General features: G+C 31.4%; 1 long non-coding RNA gene across 1 annotated transcript; it reads right to left on the minus strand.

The window, feature by feature from the left end:
- Window positions 1–17,829: 17,829 nt before the first annotated feature.
- Window positions 17,830–19,186, minus strand: LOC128170413 (uncharacterized). The gene is made up of 3 exons (XR_008241829.1): window positions 19,109–19,186; window positions 18,486–18,566; window positions 17,830–18,167 (listed from the first exon to the last, which is right to left on the minus strand). It is a non-coding gene; the product is annotated as an uncharacterized LOC128170413 (long non-coding RNA).
- Between the last annotated feature and the right edge of the window lie 1,048 nt (window positions 19,187–20,234).

Here is a 20,234-nt window from a genome sequence, read left to right on the forward strand (position 1 = left end):
ATCCTAGTTTGGTTTAAACCCTTGTCATCCAGCTTTAGGAATAATTGCTTGACAAGCAAACGTTTTATACAATTAAGCTGTCATGACTGACATGAACTATTGCATATGTGTAGTCGTTTATAATATAATGAGTTCTCTACATTGGCGGGTTTTATTCATTCTTTTATGTATTACAATAAAAGTTAACCTTAATAATGTAATTTACTTCTCGATCTTGATACATTTTTCCCCCTTATACTTAACTACTTTATGATTGAATATTTTCCAAAATACGAAGTTGTGATAATGTTTACACTTGGGCGTGCATAATCTTCGCTACCCTTTAAAAAAGTACAATATTAGTTTTATTTGAGTGATAACATTCAAAATTACGCTAATTTAATTTGAAATGTTATAACAAGTAATTCGGTATGTAATATATATGTATAAATCCAATTAAAATCACAAGAGCTCAATTGTTGACGTACTCGTGGGACAGACCTCGTATATAAATGCCAATATGGGCCTAAATTAAGCTCGACTGTTTGGAACTCACCCGATCAAATAAAAAAATTGAAGCATAATATATTAATTGGTGCATAAAAAAATCACAATTTTTAAATCGGTAATTTCTGTTCTTGGCATCAACTTGGCATCAAGGACCATGTTATGTTGTCTTAACATTTAGTGTTCATTAGCAAAAAAAAATAAATAGAAATAAAAACAAAAAACAATAAAGATATAGAAGATGCATATTATTTCAACATAAATGTATTGCTTGTATTGTCCCGACAAATTAGGGCAAAATAGGCTTTTTTCAATTAGAACAAAACTAAATGATATTCGTTCACCAAAGATCTGCCGCGTATAAATAAAAAATGCACAAGAAAAACTCATGAAGGTTCAAAATTTAATCGTCTCAGATAAAAACATGTTATTTGACACATAACTATCATATTGGGTTTGAATGACATGAAATGTATCTCCTTATGAGAAAAAATAGTTTTGACTTGTGAATTGATATAAAAATCATTGCGATGATACAAGTGTTACAGAATATGATTACTTCACAAATACAAAATTTGATATCTTTTTTTAAATGGCTGAACAAATCATGACCATGTAAATATAGAAATCTAAAGTTTTATTGCATTTGATTTTTCTTCATGTCAAAACCTCATCAAATTTTCCATGATTTTTTTTTGTAGTAACATGGATTTATTATTACATTGGCGATATGGATGAAAATAACAAAATATCGCTCAGCTTTGCAAATCATCTAGTATTAAAATATTTTAAGAATAACAACAATCATCATTTTTAGAAGAAAGTAAAACTGCACGTCAATTAATGATTAGAATATCAAATAAGACTTTTGACATGTTTGATATTTTATTATTTTTACGAAAAAGCCGTTAAGAATTTATTGAATTACTTCGTACACCTTAGATATTAAAGCTGATTTGTGTTCTTACACCTTAGAAATTAAAGCTGATTTGTGTTTTTTTTTTTTTTTTTTTTTTTTTGTTGAAAAGCAACATCAAATACGATGGTAAATGCAAACGGTCTTAAATGTATGCTCTATTTCAATCTGAGAACACGGAACTTTTTAAATGCATTTAATTAAATAATGGTTGCTGTTCACGTAAATTTTGTTTTGTCGGGGAAAAAAAATTCACTTTAAAGTTGGGCCTCAAAACAACCTTCGACAAAATTAGAAATAGTTTTAATTATAAAGAGTTGCAATTTTTTTTTTTAGTACGGATTTATATTACATATTTGTATTTATTTTCAATCCTATACAAAATCAGTTATTGAAAATGAAAAGAAAATAATTCAAACTGGGAAGACCATGAGTAAATTATGCGTTTGTTAGTTTACCAAACATGATCGAATAATGTAATATGTAATTTGCATTCATCTCGAATGACAACTTTTAAATTTTGGTGAAGTTGTTGGTATTACTAAACACGCTAATAAATGTCTAAAAACTGTTCAAATATGTTTCGTTTTTACTGAGAAAACACACATATTAATTATTTCATTTCTGTTATAAGATAATGAAAAGGGGGTGGGTGGGTATATGATAAACACATGCATGATTTTCAAGCTGATTAAAACATTCATTTATTATAGTTACTCTTACTGACGTTTTGGGCGATTGTTAGATAAATCTTAAACACGTGCATGATAATGGAGTAGGGTAAAATAGTTCAGTTAATTACTGATTCATCAACAAATATTAAATGCATTTGGGTTGAAATATGTGACCCTACCTGTAATATTTTGCTCTGTTGTACATATCGGCCTCCAAATTGCGATATCTTCTTTTGGAGAAATTTGTCTTGGTCCATTGAAAAAGCTTATGATGAATCTGACAAGATTATTGTAGTTGGAGATCTAAAAGTTGATTTTTTCAATATCCCACACACTCACTTAGTCAAAGATTTACTATCCAGTCACTTTTTAGAAAACACAATCACCAAACCAATAAGAGTCACACAAAACACAAGCACACTCAACGACCCAATTCTAGTAACACGTGACGTTTCATTTTTCTACTCTGGAGTTTTAGATGTGCATCATACTATTAGTGACCACAAAGCTACATATATTCATGTTAAAAGTAATTTAAATCTCAACAGTGCTTACATGCGCAAAGTTTGGCTTTACAAAAATGCGGATTTTGATAAACTTAATTTTCTTATTACAAACACAGATTGGGAAACATTAATAATGGGAGCCTATGATGAAGATCAAGCTGCCAACAATTTTCAGAAACATTTTTATCGCATATTAGGAATTCTGTTCCCGAAAGAACTGTAACTATCAGACACAAAGATAAACCATGGTGTGACTCAGCCTTACGGAAAGAGATTAGACAAAGAAACCGTTTAAGGAAGATTGCAATAAATTCTAGAAACACTTTAGATATGCAAAAGTTTAAAAAAATAACGCAATAAAGTTAACAGTATGAAAAAGTATGCAATTGACAATAATTATAATAAGTTAGAGATTAATCTTTTAGATTCCAGTAAAAATAATTCCAAATTATACTGGAGATTATTGAACAATGTTTTTGGTATTAAAATGTCTACCGAAATTCCCTTATTGCAATTTGCCTTAAAAAAACGGTAAACAATCCATAGCTTATACCAATGCAGAAAAGGCTGAGGTTCTGAATGATTATTTTTCCTCCATTTCATGTTAAGACGACAAGGACGCTAGATTACCTGAATTCAACTCTGAATGCAACAATTTTATTTGTGATGTATGTATTTCTGAACAAGATGTGATAGATATTATTTCAATCATTCAAGTAAACAAAGCTGTGGGGCCAGATAACGTAAGTCATAAAATGCTTAAAAATACTATGTATACAATAGCAAAGCTTCTTTGTACATTATTTAATCGTTCTTTAAGAAACTATACATTTCCAAGCTCTTGGGAAATATCCAATGTTTTACCTTTATAAAAGAAAGGCGACTCATCACAAATGTCGAATTATAGACCTGTTTCCTTATTAAGTTTTGCTTCTAAGATAATGGAACGAATTATTTTTAGACATGTATACAACTTTTTTCATGATAATAATCTTTTTTTATAAGTATCAAGCTGGATTTTTACCGGGTCCCACCACTGTTTATCAGCTAATAGCAACGTACGACTATATTTTAAGAGCAATTGATCAAGGCCAATCTTGTTGTATGATTTTTATAAACCTGTCAAAAGCATTTGACCGCGTTTGGCATAAAGGTTTATTGTTTGAATTCAATACCTACGGTATTACTGGAAATCTGTTCAAATGGTTTAATAATTACCTTGTAAATAGAAAGCAAAGGGTTATGTATCGAGAAGTGTTGTCGTCTATTAATGCCGGAGTGCCTCAAGGCTCTGTCCTTGGTCCATTGTTATTTCTTATTTATGTAAACGATATAGCAGATAACATGTTAACATTTTGCAGACTTTTTGCAGATGATAATAGCCTTCAACATGCTGCAATCAGTGTGCACGGTATGGAATCTTATCTTAATCGGGATCTTTTAACATTAGAAGTTTGGTCTACGAAATGGCTTTTAAATTTTAATCCTTCAAAAACTAAGGCTGTTTATTTTAGTAATAAACCTAACACAGTAACCCCTACGTTAAAATTTCAAGGATGCGATTTGGAATTAGTACCCACCCATAAACACTTAGGTGTTATATTTTCTGAGGACCTTTCCTGGTCATCTTATATAAATTCTATTATAGCAAATGCTCAAAAGAAATTGAGATTAATGAAAAAACTTAAATTTAAACTCAACAGAAAATCACTGTCATTATCATATATTTCATTTATAAGGCCTCAGCTAGAATATGCATCTGATGTATGGGGCGGATGTTCTATTAATGATTCTGACAAATTAGGAAAAATACAATTGATTGCAGCAAGAATTGTTACAGGTTTACCTATTTTTGCATCTCGGGAATCTCTATACTTTGAAACAGGGTGGAAAACGCTTTATAGTAGAAGAAAAATATCCAGGCTAAAAACAATGTATAAAATTGACCGAAACCTTTTACCCAGTTATGTAATGAATATTTTTCCAAAAAAGCTTGCTAATGTATCTAACTATTCTACCAGAAATGCACATAATTACTCTATACCAAAATGTCGTTTGGTATTGTATAAATCTTTGTTTGTTTCTACTGTTGTTGATGAATGGAATGCGCTTTCAACGGATGTCCGTGGAAGCGACTCTGTTCGCATTTTTAAGGTAAAATTCATGTTTCTGTCGAAAATGAAAATGTACATACATTTAGAACTAGACCTAATTTTTTTTTTACATATGGGGATAGATTTTTGAATATTATTCATACTAGACTTCGTCACAATTGTGCACTAAATAATGATTTATTTCGATGTAATATTATCAACAGTCCACTCTGTTCGTGTGGTAAGGTCGAAGATACTTACCATTATTTTTTCAAATATAATAAATAAAAAGATGCTAGAAATGTACTATTTAATGACGTTTTTCGAATTGTAAATCTTAACATTGTCAATACTCATGTTTTACTTTGGGGTGACAGTGCAATAAATGACAATGAAAACAAGCATTAATTTACATTAGTTTATAATTTTATCAAAAATACTGAAAGATTTAACTGATCTTATAACTACTAGTACACTGTTGTTAATTATATACCTGTCAATTGCATATATGTATAGTGCCATTCTATCCACTGACCTTTATTTATGTTGTGTACACATATATTGTATTATATCTTTGTATTGGGAGAGGGCGGTCTTAGTTATGGATTTTGTGCCCAATCCCAATTGTATTTTTGTACAATAAAGATATGTTTAAATCAAATTATACGAGCACACGCATGCACGGTAGCGATGCTATATCCTCTTTGCAATAAGTTGCGCGAAGGGGATAATAACCCTGCTTAATCCATGGCTTTATAAAGAAATATGACTGGATAAAATGTTGTGATAAAATCAGTGTTCAAAATCACAAATATTACGGATTATTAGAGGACAGGATCAAAACAAATACGGTTTGTACTAATTCGATTTTTATAAATATTTTCTTGTGGCAAGATACGCATGTCAAGTAATAAGTGATAAGTAACAACATAGGAGGTGACACAAATACTTCCTATACAGTGTTTAATTTTGCTACAACCTCGTGTAATATGGATCTAAGAATATGTTCCTGACTACAGCTGTTTTTGGTATTGAAAATATTATGGGTATCGGTATACATATTACATAGTTTTGCAATGTGGTAATATGTAAAGTACAATACGTCTACTAGTTATTCATGACAATGTTTCATAGAGCGTTATTTCTAACACATATTTTGTTATGTCGATTTAAAGAGTATAAACCAAACACAATAAAGCTATTAAATTACTGTGAACTTGCCTTAAATCTATCATGCATAGAGAAATTAAATTGGCTATATTATGTCGAAAAGGCAATACAACGTATAATTATGTCGATAAGGCGATACAATGTATTATTATGTCGATAAGGCGATACAACGTACTATTATGTCGATAAGGCGATGTAAAGTATTATTATGTCGATAAGGCGATACAACGTATTATTATGTTGATAAGGCGATACAACGTATTATTATGTCGTTAAGGCGATACAACGTATTATTATGTTGATAAGGCATTACAACGTATTATAATGTTGATAAGGCGATACAACGTATTATTATGTCGATAAGGCAATACAACGTATTATTATGTTGATAAGGCATTACAACGTATTATTATGTCGATAAGGTGATGTAACATATTATTATGTCGATTAGGCGATACAACGTATTATTATGTCGATAAAGCGATACAACGTATTATAATGTCTATAAGGCGATACAACGTATTATTTTGTTTACAAGCACAGGATGAATGACCATCTTTAAGTACTCCTTAAAGATAGCTTAAAAGGTGTTTAAAGGTAGCTTAAAGACGATCTTTAAGCCACCTTTAAGCTACCTTTAAGCTATATGTATTGCTTAAAGGTGGCTTAAAGAAAGCGTAAAGATCGCTTAAAGGCAGCTTAAAGACTATCTTTAAGCCACCTTTAAGCCACCTTTAAGGACAACTTATAGGTCCTTAATGTCCAAACTTCTTTAAGCCACCTTTAAGCTACCTTTAAGCCACCTTTAAGCCATTAAAAAAAATTTAATTCAATATTGTGCTTAATTTCCAACAAAATGTATTAACTTTATGAAAGAAAAGGTATTAAAACGGTGTTTGTTCTAGAAAGAAAAATGAAAAAAAAAACACTAAAAAAAAAACGGCCGCGATGAGAATTGAACCCGGGACCCTTAGTTTACTAGCATTACCACACATCCTCTGCACCACGGCAACTTACATATTTATGAGCGTTTTTATATCCTATTATGCATTGATACTATTAGGGTATTTGTTCAATTTCCCGCAATTTTCCGGTTTTCATGATCGCGGCGCCGTTCCAATATGTTTAAATATTTACATGTAATTGTATGTACATGATTTTTAAACTATCAATTCTATAACAAACAAAATTACCAATTACCGGTGACGTATTTACTGCAATGTGGCAATTGCAAATGACTTGTACATACAATTGTATGATGTGCCAGGCCGGGTATATTTGACATATTTACCCTTATACATATATTTAAATAATCAACCCCCATTTATGATCACCAATACATTAATTAATTAGGCTCAAGATTTTACTCTTACATACATGTATCGTTAATTTATAGACGTAACATCTTTGAAACCCAGAGCTAGGAAATAATACTTTGAAAATGAATTACAAATGTAAATTAACTTTTATTCACTAGACTTATCGTATACTCGTACATACTAAGATTCAACGCCTTTAGAAACCCTGACGTGCACCTGGGCACACGACACACCTGTTGTGTATATCTTGTATATTCTGTGTTAGTTCCAGGGGTTTTCTTAAGTTGGACAAACAATAGACTTTAATTAAATATACACAAACATGCACCTGGGCACACGACACAACTGTTGTGTATATCTTGTATATTCTGTGTTAGTTCCAGGGGTTTTCTTGAGTTGGACAAACAATAGACTCTAATTAGATATACACAAACGAACAAAACTATGTCTAGACAAACAAAGCAGTAATATCCTGCCCGATATAACAAAGGCAGTTGAGAGTCTTTTCATCTTTAACATGTATCTAGCAGATCTAGAGTTAGAAATAATGAAATAATGAAAATTGAAAAAAAAAATACAAACCTTAAACCGATTAACAAATTAAATCATGCATTTTTGGTTCATTATCTTTATTTTGTTTAATAACCAGATGAACTGAGAGAGAGAGAGAGAGAGAGAGAGAGAGAGAGAGAGAGAGAGAGAGAGAGAGAGAGAGAGAGAGAGAGAGAGAGAGAGAGAGAAAGAGAAAGAGAGATTTTTCACCGATTAATTTTAATAGAAAACAAACATACTTTAATTAGTTTTATGCACATATTAAGATACAGAGACTGCGCTCATCCCTACAATAGTTTTGAAACCCCCAAAAAATTATAAAGAATTTTATAACGGCAATCTGTGTCCATCGGAGCGGTGCTGATGATAGCGATCTGTGTTTAAAGGAGCGACGATTAAAACCGCCTGGAACACCCCCCCCCTTCCTTGGAAATTATATTATCACTCGGATGACCCCCTCCCATTTCTATAAAAGAGCTTTTGCATTTAATATATGTTTTTATTGTTCAGCTTGATCAATATTGACTTAAAGGCCACTTAAAGACAGTGTAAAGGCAGTGTAAAGAGAGCGTAAATGCCACTTAATGATGCTTAAAGGTGGCTTAAAGGTGGCTTAAAGGTAGCTTAAAGAAGTTTGGACATTAAGGACCTATAAGCACTTGCTTAAAGGTGACTCAAAGGCGGCTTAAAGGTTGTATAGCCTTTAATCTCCTTTAAGTCACTTTAAGCCACCTTTAAGGACTTGCTTAAAGATGGTTTTTCGCCCTGTGAAGGCGATACAACGTATTATTATGTCAATAAGGCGATACAACGTATTATTATGTCGATAAGGCGATACAATATATTATTATTACATGATCAAACAAGCTATGTAAGGCTTAAGGCTGCATTTTATAAAGTTACAGTCTTGTAAAATGATCATTAAAGAAAACAAATGACATGAAATAATTTGTTTACAACTATTTCAATTTCCATAATTTCATTTACCAATAATATAATAAATTTTTCATTAGTTCGTGATTAATTAACAGTCATTAATTTGGTCGTAAGTCGAAAGTTCTGTTGTAAAACGCAGCCCTGGTATATTAGTGACATTACTTTTGAATAAACCCCCCTACATTCACTTAAATATGGTCGATGCAGACAACATATAAATATTTGATCTGATACGTCTCTGTGTAACATTAGAAGGACTACTTTATATTCAACTCTCAACGTTTTATGTATGAATTTGTTTGAAATTTTTTGTTATATTTCGTCCTACTTTATATAGTATAACATAGTTTTGCACGACCCTATAAAAATAATTTCAGTTTCAGGTTATGGTATCTACATGTATCTGTTGCTTTCGTCATTTGATACACCATTTATAGCGAAAACAGCAGGTGACTACTGGAAACATATGGAATCCATATTACATTTAATTCACAAAAAAGAGACAACTCGTATACGTTAGCCTGCGTATAAGTAAAAACAGAACATAGACAATGACCCTTAATATGGACACGACTGCTCAAGTTGAGATCAGAGATTAAAAACTACACCAAACACAACTTCACATACCTGAACAGCATGATAACACCATAGGGCGGTACAGAGGAGGACACCCAAAGCAGAACGGTGAACTTCCAGAGGTCTGCCAAATAGAGCACAAGCACCAAGCTGAAGCTTTACCAAAGCTGTGTTGTGTCTACACTCCAGTATGGACCAGAATGTTGGTGAATTGTAGAGACAGACTTCTCCAAATTGTGATCATTTCACACCACCTAAAAAGGCACGAGAAAGGGGGAGACCAAGAACATCATAGAGAAGGGCAGTGGAGAGCAAGCTTAAAGCCATGCAGAAGACTTGGGGATCAGTAACAAGACTGGCCACGGAAAGGCAGAGGTGAAGGAAGTTTGCTGCTGCCCTACACACCACAGGGTGTAAAGGACCTAAACAGTAATAAAACAATGTAACGTTCCTAAAAAAATATATTAAAATACCACAATTATTTTTGTTTTATAAGTTATATTGTATTATGAAGATTTGCACATTGATGAAAACTTGGCTGTACTTGTTAGTGGATTCCATTTAATTGGAAATTACTTTTAAAAAGATATTTTTTTCAAAAAAAATCTAAAACCTCTTATAAGGGTTTTTTAAATGTGATGTTTGGTCATGTATGAAAAAAATAAAGCTTGCAACTTCCTTATTTTTGAGATATATATAAATGACTTTCTTATATTGGTGGTTTGAACTAGGTTCAGTTTGAACCTGATAATAACATTACCCCCGAACATATTCATTTAATAAAAAGGAAAGTTGCGTTTTTTATGAAGAGTAAAAATAGAACAATACACGCATCCACATCACTGTATACCTGTTGAATTTTAGGTGACGACAAATCTTTAAATCCAATAATCTGTTATCTTTTTTGGATATTACTGATATAAATACTATAGCGTATGATTACGGTTTTTATTTGTTTTGAGTTTCTTCTTTTTGGTAGGGGGGTAGGGGTATTGAATTGCGAGCATCCTACTACATGTATCCCTTAACGAGGCCGAGTACAGAACGAGTACGCACGCTTTCGCGCAGCGTTTCATTTGTATTGTGACGTCATCTTTTTACTTGGTTAACGCCATGGCGTGATAGATTCAACTGCAGATATTCAGCGAAATTTGTTGAAAATAGCTCGTTTGATGCGTAAAATTAATGTAATATTGTGGAATAAACATAAATGTCTCGAAGTATAAGCTATATCTGGGCTTGGGTCGAAAACGTGAGGAGGGTTCTGCAAGCCTAGCCCTCTGTCACGTTTTCTTAACCCACCTAAATATAGCTCAATTCATATATTTCAAGAGAGTAACCATGTATTTTATATTAATGACCCTTATTATGTGATGTTATATACTTATTTATTACTTAAATATATCTGAATGTTCTAATAATACTTTAAAGATCACTATTTCCGCCTTTATCAAATAAAAAATAGCCATTATCTGACAAATCTGGGAAATTGGGCATACAAAAATCAACTTTGATAAGACCCCTGGAACAAACCAGGAGGTAAAAGGTTTTTTTTATTTCACCATTTGATGCCTTTTAGCAATAACTTTAATGTGTAGAACAGATGAAGAAATCCCTAGGGCAGAAGTTAAAAAAAAATGTAAAAAATGTGCAAAATTGATACATTTCAAGCAAAATCCCATAGGGTCCTATGTTAAAAAATTAACAAACTTTGAGATGACCCCATAAACAAACGATGTGGTAACTGTTTTACTTTTTTATATTAAAATAATAATTATATCAGTAGAAATTCATGTAAAAAAATTCATTCAAAAATCTAGGGCAGAAAAAATTAGACCCGGCCTCGTTAAATGGCTTCTGATTTGAGACTATTTTAATTTCGTCTTTATATCAAATATATTGCAATATATATAAAATGCTGTGAGAGAAATTATTGTCTATCCTAACCAAACAGACACGTCATTTACATGAACAGACCTAGAAGAATAAGTCTTTGTCTTCTAATTTTGGTGCCTGGTATCTTATTTGAGGAACCTTGTTTTGTTCATCATACTTATGTACTTTGATTATAAAATCTAACTCAAACATATAATTTTAGGACATGTTACCCAGAATTACATTTATAAATGATATTGGATTTCGAAATAAAAAAAAACAATTAACGCAATGGTTAGTAGTTACAGTAGAAATATGAACCATGTATTTTTAACCAAAGTTATTTACGACTTATGACGGTTTTCATCGATTAAATACTTCGAAAGCAAGTTTTATCACACATTTGTAGATAACCGTAGGTGATAAGGCTGAGTATCATGGCACCCTGTGTTGTTTTATATATATATATATATGAACAATTGAGATTAATAGTGCTTTAATTTCACTTATGTTAAATATTCATATTTCCATGTACGTCTTGAAACGTTTGTTTGAAAAGAACAACATTATCAACGACTTTTAAAAGGCCGAAAGCAGGCCATTGGTTCTGGATATTTAAGAGATACATTATTATGAATAACAAATCCAAGGACATTTTGGAAAACTTAGCTCTACAGTTTGCAAAAGGAAGTTTTGACAGTGAAATTGCATTTAAGCTAGAAGAAATTTATGGAAGATGGGGAATAACGTTCACGTTTAACGTTGGGATATTTCTTTGGCCTGTTTCGCTTGTGGTAACAACGATCATGTTTGTCGTCTTTATACGAAAGAAGCTTTTGGGAGCTACACAAAAATTCATCATGTCTATTTTGATTCTAGATCTTTGTTTCGTTTCAACGACCGCTATAAGAGATACTCTGTTAAAAGTGTTCGATATGAATTACGGCTTCTTGGAATACCGCGTCTGCCCCGAGGTAATGTATTCTATACGTCTTCAAATGGTACTCCACGCCACTTCAGCTTGGCTCAACACGCTCATGTCGGTTCATCATCTGTTACTAGTGGGGTTCCCACTCCGGGTCAGAATGTGTAACTTATCAGCTTATTTTTACACGTTTTTAGTCTTCAATATGCTATTTTGTTCTATATTTCTATGTTTTCTTATTACTCCTGAATTCGAACCAATACCGTTAATACAGGAATATAGATCTGGATATCCCCCTAAAAAAATAGAGGGTTGCCTTGTTAAAACGATGCGACTCTTTTGGATGCTTCCTTTTCACAATTGGTCAAATGTCATAACGTACATACTTATTTTATATAGCCAGGTGATTCCGTTCAGTCTTAACCTGGTAATGGCCGTGGGTCTTGTTATTCTTTTGAATAGAAACCTTCGGTCTCTTAAGGTTTTAACCAATAACGTATCCATTAACCGCGTTAGCTATGTTAAGCTTATGAAGATCAACATCGGTCTTGGAGTTTCCTCAATTCTTCAAGAGCTGCCTTTGATTTTTGTCCTATTTAGTCAATTTCATTTCTCTAAATGGGACAACACCAATGAAGTATTTTCAAGTTTTCAAGGACTAGCAACCTCTATTATTTATATTTCGTACAATGTTGGGAAGCCAATCAACCTCCTAATCTACTCCAGCCTCAGTTCGTCGTTCAAAAAGGAACTACAACACATCAAGACAAGAATATGCTGTAATTTTCTCTGCATCTGTAGATGTGTTAAAAAGAAATTTAAAGCAACACAACGCTTGAAGTAGATAACAGTAAAGCTAGTCTTCTTTGGGGGCGAAATGTACGAGTATCAACTACATTCAAACCGAAATTGACTTTGAAATATAATTTTCTTTGTTATTGTTTTAGTTAATAGAAATATGTAGGATTAAGGTAGCTCGATGGTTGTGATCAGTTATAGGCTTTTTTATTTTCACGACAAAAAGAGCTTTGTATAAAGATATAAGAAACTAATACATTTCGAAGCCAAAATTGTCGATATTATTTTCTTAATTAAATGTTGGTATATGTCATTGGACAGAAAGTAACCCCCCCCCCCCCAAAAAAAAAAAAAAAAACAAAAAAAAAAAAAAAAAACAAGAAAAAAAAAAAACAAAAACAAAAAAAAACAAAAACAAAAACAAAACAAAAACAAAAAAGACTGATGTTAAAGTTTAAGGCATGTCTGAGGGCGAGCATGTTGACTACCCATACTTTTAAAAATGACTTCTATTCTAATTTTCTATATGGCATATAATTGCACAAGTCTGAAATGAACAATGAATGATGAGGGCTAATCGAGAAAAAAATCATAAAAAACAAGTTTGACTTCGAAAAAATATGTGTTGATGAGATGAATTGTTATTTTCAGATTCAGTTGAAGTGGGTCCATAGCTAAATGCGATGTCAAATTAATGAGGGTTTTTGTAAGAAAATTTCAGTGATAGATACTATATATGTAATAGATGAATTCAAATCATCTAGTATTAATATTTTATACATGTTTGTATTAGATGAGTCCAAATCATTTGCTAATGATATTGGACTTGATTTATTTCGTGAAAAGCGGAATCAAAGATCTTCTTAAAAACAAAATCTTAAATATCCACTTGTTTATTTAAATGAAAAGGATGGTGCATGTTGAAAGTCAGTTGACCAATATCATTGATTTTGGTATTCGTCATTTATAGTCGGTATTTGTGTAATTTAATTTGATTTCTCTACATGTAAGAATATATTGCATATATTTGTCATCAATTGTATATTTAAAGTTTTTTAAACTTTGTTATAATAAAACTAAACGATGGAGTGTTCTTTTTTTATGATTTAATTATCTAGAAACATTGAACTGGTGTCACTTTTTATTTACTACATGGATTTTTATCAGCTGACACACACAGCTTTGGGCTTTGTGTCGCAGTGACATTGACAATACACATGAAGATGTGACAATATATAATCCTTTTAAATGTGCGGATACCGACGTAAAAGTTAATGCGAAAAGCGTACCTGTGAGAATCAGACAAATTTTATAATCATATATTAACGAAAAGATCGCTTCAAATTCAAAGTGTTATAATGACAATGTCTGTAAAACAAGATTATAACAGTAATAATAACCCAGATGGTTAACAGATTGTTATTGGGGTTTTTTTATGACACCTCGCTGCATCGTTTCGTGAGTGTAATTTCAGCCTGGTTATACCATAGTTTAATAACACGTTCGATATATATTAACGAAACATTGATTATGATCTTGTTATGTTCCATCGTTATAAAGTCTATCCAAAAAAAAAACTAAAAAAAACTAAAGAAAAAAACCAAAACCTGTTGTTTATTCAAAATATTATATTTTGACCATAATATCAATGTTATTTTTATATAGTTTCTTAATGACAATAAAATCGTTTGACTCATATAGTTTATTCTAGTTGTCTGAGTTCCAGCGGCAGATACACACATTTTTTAAGGTAAGACTTCGAATGTTTAGTGAACTGTTAACTGAAATCAATGTTATATATATTTTTTGAAAACGTGTTTAAACCTATACCATCGATGATATCATTCTGCCTTTCCAAAGTAATTGCTTTGTACGCTTCTACAATTGTTTGATTGAAACTCAATTACTCCGATATGGTTTTTTTTCGGAGGGGTGGGGGTGGTTCGTTGTATTAACGTGTTAAATTTTAACCCCCTAAAATTTGCCTTTTATGAAAAGGATATCTTTATACAGGATGTGACATGTACATTTGAATATAAAGGTATAATAAGCAATTCCTGATAGTGACAATGTATGTTTATGTTTTAGAAAAGACAAATAAAAGTAACCCATGAACCTAATGTAACAAACATGAAATACGGTCGTCAATAATGTGAATACATTGAAATATTTTAATATAATGTTTTTATTTTATAAATATACTAGACTTTGACCCATGCGTGCACGGTTTGACATTGTATATCAGACATTTACGAAATAGGTACATCGACACACCTTATTATTGACATTTACATAACAAAGCTATAAGCCTACAATAATGATATTAATTTCACAACACTTTCCTTAGTTTGAATACACTTACTGTGTCTCAGGAAAGGCCCTAAACACAGTTAAACGCCTCCCTTATACCCGTGATGTAGCAGAAAATTGCAGAATCGCTCCGGAACGATTTTGGAGAAAGTTAATGAAGTTGCCTTGAAAATAACAGTCAAATTCATCATAACAAATCTTTTTGAGACTGCAAATACCTTTCAAATAAAAATTTTAATCCATAATTCAACACCTTTTCACCAACGTACACGGATTTTCTTTGTAAAACTGGGTCCGTAGGGTGTAATTCATTTTTACGATAAAACATATTCTATCTTCACTCTCCAACAAATATAAAGTAACTTTTTTCCATGTAATCAAATATTTTCTGTCATCACGAAACATATATATATATGAACAGAATATATAGCAACAGTCAAATGAAAATTTACCCGTATTTGTATTATCATTCTGAGTTTATTCTAACAGATGTGATATTGTGGAAAAATAAACTAAAGATCTCGTTAGCGTGAATGTATTGCACAAGCGCAAGATTGTAAAATCCAAAAAATCCAGGCGATTTCCGGAATTTTTTGAGGAATTTTCGTTGATTATTAATTAGCGAAGCTTAACTGAGAGAAAATAAAAACATATTGGTAATCTTCATGTACCAATGATGTTTAAAATATATAAAAGAAAAGACAGTATTCTTCCGATTTCTCGGTATTAAAGACCAAAAAATTGAGTATATTTTTATGAATATAGTAGTATAGATTTTATAAATATATAATATTTTATAAATATATTTAATTATCATTTATAGATATACACTGGGTCGCATGATTTTCATACTTATTGTTATATCATAATTAATCACCTAATTGTCTTCGGTCTTTTCCGTGTTTTTTTCCCGATTATGACAAATAGCACACGGCGGTCGTGGCCGGTAAGGAAAGCATGTTCACCTTCCCTAGACACCTGAAACTATCTTGATAGAGGTCCGACTTGCTCTATTTTGAATTTCTATTTCGTTTTGTGGAGTTTTGAGATAGTTGACAGTTTGTTATTGTCATTTTTCATTGATATACAATTTACAAGCGGTCAAAATTATTTCAAATTTGTTTATTTTTTAATTCCGAATGCTTAAATAGCAGAATGGAGTGCGAAACATAAACAGTATTTATAAAAAATATCGGAACATGTTTTATGTTTTTGCAATGATACAGGTCACAATTAAGTAACCATATCTTATAACTGTCACGTGGTATTTCAGTGTCACGTAGAGTGTCTCTTAGGACAAAAATGCAATGCTCATTTGAGACAAAAAGACAAGGGCAAGGTATACAAATGGTGAAGTAAGTCATAAGTCTATGTATCATAGAAATCAATGCTCATTCAGTTGTATAATTCGTTTCTACGACTGTAAATCGAAAAATACGAAGACAATTGGGTTATCTATCAATTTTCTTTTCAAAAAAATCATAACTTACAGATAAGATGATGAAATTTATAAAACTATTTACCCATAAACATAAAAAGTGGGCGCCATAGAAATAGTTTGCGTATTTACAGAATATGTAATTTTTGCAGATCCTCAATCCAGAATGAGTACCACTTTGCCTAAAAATGTCCATACTATCAGCGTTTGGGAGCTATATATATTAAAAGTTACTATATGGAATAAACCATGAATGTTTAAATGCATAGCGCTACATGTATTAGGTAAAAAAAAATGATTTTTGTAACATTGAAAACTCTTTGCACCCAGCTCTAAACTACGTACTGATTACATTATTCAATCATTTGCAAAACTCAAATTAATGTTTTGTGCATTCCCCAATGATATTATTATTGTAACATTTTATTATAGTTAAATGCTTGTAGCAAGTATACGCTCGGTATAACAGGTTCAGGTTATTAGTTTAAAAGAAAACAACAATAAGGTATTAAGGGTTTTAAAAGTATTATCATCAATATATTATATTGTACTTTAACAAAATCTAAATACATAATGTAGATTAGGGTCAAAATTTGATATTTATATTTTTTTTTTTACAAAGTTGTCATATCATCCGACAACAACTCGTGAATGCATATTCGTAAAAACAACATGTATGATTCTTATTTAATAAAATTACCTGAAACAAATAACCATGTTGTATGTAACTATGTTTAAAATTAAAACGCATTGGCACTAGGACAGAAAACTAATAAACTCTGTTGGTTACTTATCTTTTATGATTTAAATAAAATAAAAATGAAAGTTTGAAGATCATTTCAGTAATAAAAACACACAAATATTAAATCCTTATCAAACATATAGTTTGTTTCAAGTTAAACGATTCATATATCAAGAGAGGTAACCATAACTCAATTTGTGCAAAGAGTATAAATTATCTGACTGATATATTCTAAAAGCTGTTATAAAAGACAGCTATGAAACGTAGCATTAGGCTATTAGCAAGATTGCATCGATGTCGATTGGCACAAATGATGCATCCTGGTTTTTCAAGAAAATATACAACCTCTTTTGAAGTGCTTTGCCTCCATGTGCTTTAAACAAACATTGCAACTCATAGTGCTACCAGCAGATAAAGGACGTTTATGGAGTTTATATAACATGAGATATATTCTTGAACTCTTATTAATCCCAATGTCCATAAAAAAACAACAGGAAGACATAGTGTCGTTCATATGTATTTATTGATCTGTTGTATTGTGAACAGACATTGTTAAATTCATTACGCAAACATAATTTTTCAATTTTGTAACGCAGATGTAATATGTAAACACTTTCATTAAATAATTAAAAGCAATCAAATGACTTTGTCTGCATCGGTAGATTGTATCAATTCTATTTCCTGTTTTCTGTGGATCCGCTCACTGTATTAATTTCCCCTGCTATTTGTGGATCCGCTCCCTTTGTTATTGTCTCCACCGTCGTCGTTTCCATTATCGTCGTTCCCGTCGTTGCCATTTCCGTTGTCGTCATTGCCATTGTTTCCGTTTTTGTCATCATCGTTTTCTTTTCCTAGTATTTGTTTACAATGAAATAACATTTAATGCGGAGAAACTTCTTTTTCAAGTAACGAAGTCCGAATCTCATGTTTTACACACGTACACAGTGAAAATTAAGAAAGAAAATCTAAATATGTTTTTTATGATTCGAGAAAAAACACTTCCATTAATAATTGAAAAGAGTGTCACACAGGTAATATATGTATTAGTCACTGGTGTGATTTGTAACGCTATTTCAAAACTGAAAGCCGCACATTAAATTGTCATTCTTCATAAACTTTGATTTTTACTGATAGGATACTATGTCATCAATATGTAACAACACATTTACCATCTGGCTTGGATGAGCTCTCCAGAATTAGGCACACCAGGAGAAATACGATGACAATCTTCATTGTGGCTTGAATTGCAACTGTTACAGAAATTTGAATTTTTAAACCGGACAATATTAATTTTGAAATCCAAAAACTCCATCTGATTTTGTTTTTTATATTAGATATATAGAAATGTTACTTTCATATATTGAATTATAAATCAACTGTAACAAATGATTTTCCACACAAAAATGCAACAACAACGAAACACATTGAAACACATTTTCAATCACAAGAAGAAATGAAGAAGGTACACACATGAAAACATATATATTTTTACTTCCGAATAGAGCCCCCCCCCCTCCCTATATGTTAATCAGTTTGTTTACATGACAGACTATTGAAGAAAAAGGCGGAAAATAAAATTACCTAAAACAATATAAAACGAGAAATCTTTTGTATCAAAAGCTTGACTGATCATAAAATTGTAATACCGGTAATGCTTAAAACTTAGATTAAAGAAACACTATCACAGATATATTTTTTCCATAAGTAAACATTTATATTATCAAATAATGATACTTGAAATCTTTGAAACTGAGAATTCCCTCCTATTTATCTTAATTTAATAAATGCTTACCAAGAAATGTAGGATCTTTCAAATCTGCTTCTAACCAGGACGCAATATTTTGAAGAAAAAGTGACAAATATATAGGTTAGAACTTCAGTAAGGCCCCGCCTACTTAGCATGATCTTCAGCAAATGCATAATACAAATTACGTAATCATCATACAAGAAGACTAATTGGTGCCAGAAATAGTGATATACGACAAATAATAAAACCATTTCGTCATGTATTTGGATGGATCATTATTTACCTTCTTCGAAAAAAAAACTTCAGCTAAGATAGACAATGATTTATCTACTTGGAAAAGCGAGTACATTTGCGTGTTATTTTATACTAAAGTGATAATTGTTTCGAAAGGGCATATATTCTTGTTACAACTCTCTTTCTTTTAGGAAATACTATTTCTATTTTCTGAGATGCAGAATAATATAAATTACAACTGGATGTAAAATGAAAACAAACACAACTTTATAGACATTAAAAGTATATAACGAATGTTTCAAGCATTGGCGATTACATGCAACGTGTTATGTATGATGTAGTTATACCGATTTCTACCAAAGAACAAGTGCACTTAAGCTATAGAGAATGGGCCCTTTTTCAGTGCCGTTTATATGTAGAAAATATCATCAAATTGCTTTTTTCTCATAATAGTTAAGCACTCATGGATACTTCTGATTTATATGCACGCTTAAATTTACCAAAATTAGAATACAATTTAAAAAATTGAGGATTTTTAAATGCCTATAAATAATCTGAATCCGGAAAAATCGAACCGAACCTACTTGAATTGTGTCTATTTAAATCAGAGGGAGGAGACATTTAAATCAACATTGCTCTGTTGGTGGATCGATTGGCGCGTTTGCTGAATTATACTTTATGCATTATTTTACGTCTGAAAAAAAATCGAATGAAGCTTTGAAGTTGCATATTACCATAGTGACAAACAAATATTCCTGACCATACAAAGATGAAGGAAAGCAGTCTAAAACGTGTCAATGTTTTACAGTGAGCACATTTGACAAACGTTTACCTGGATAGAAACCACGTGATTGTTTGAAATAATTTATTCCATGCGTGAGTTCAAACATGGGTCACGCAGGTTATAGATTTCGCTTGCTATAGGAAAAACCTTGAA

The sequence above is a fragment of the Crassostrea angulata genome, chromosome 2 (genome assembly GCF_025612915.1).
Source record: "Crassostrea angulata isolate pt1a10 chromosome 2, ASM2561291v2, whole genome shotgun sequence".
NCBI lineage: Eukaryota > Metazoa > Mollusca > Bivalvia > Ostreida > Ostreidae > Magallana > Magallana angulata.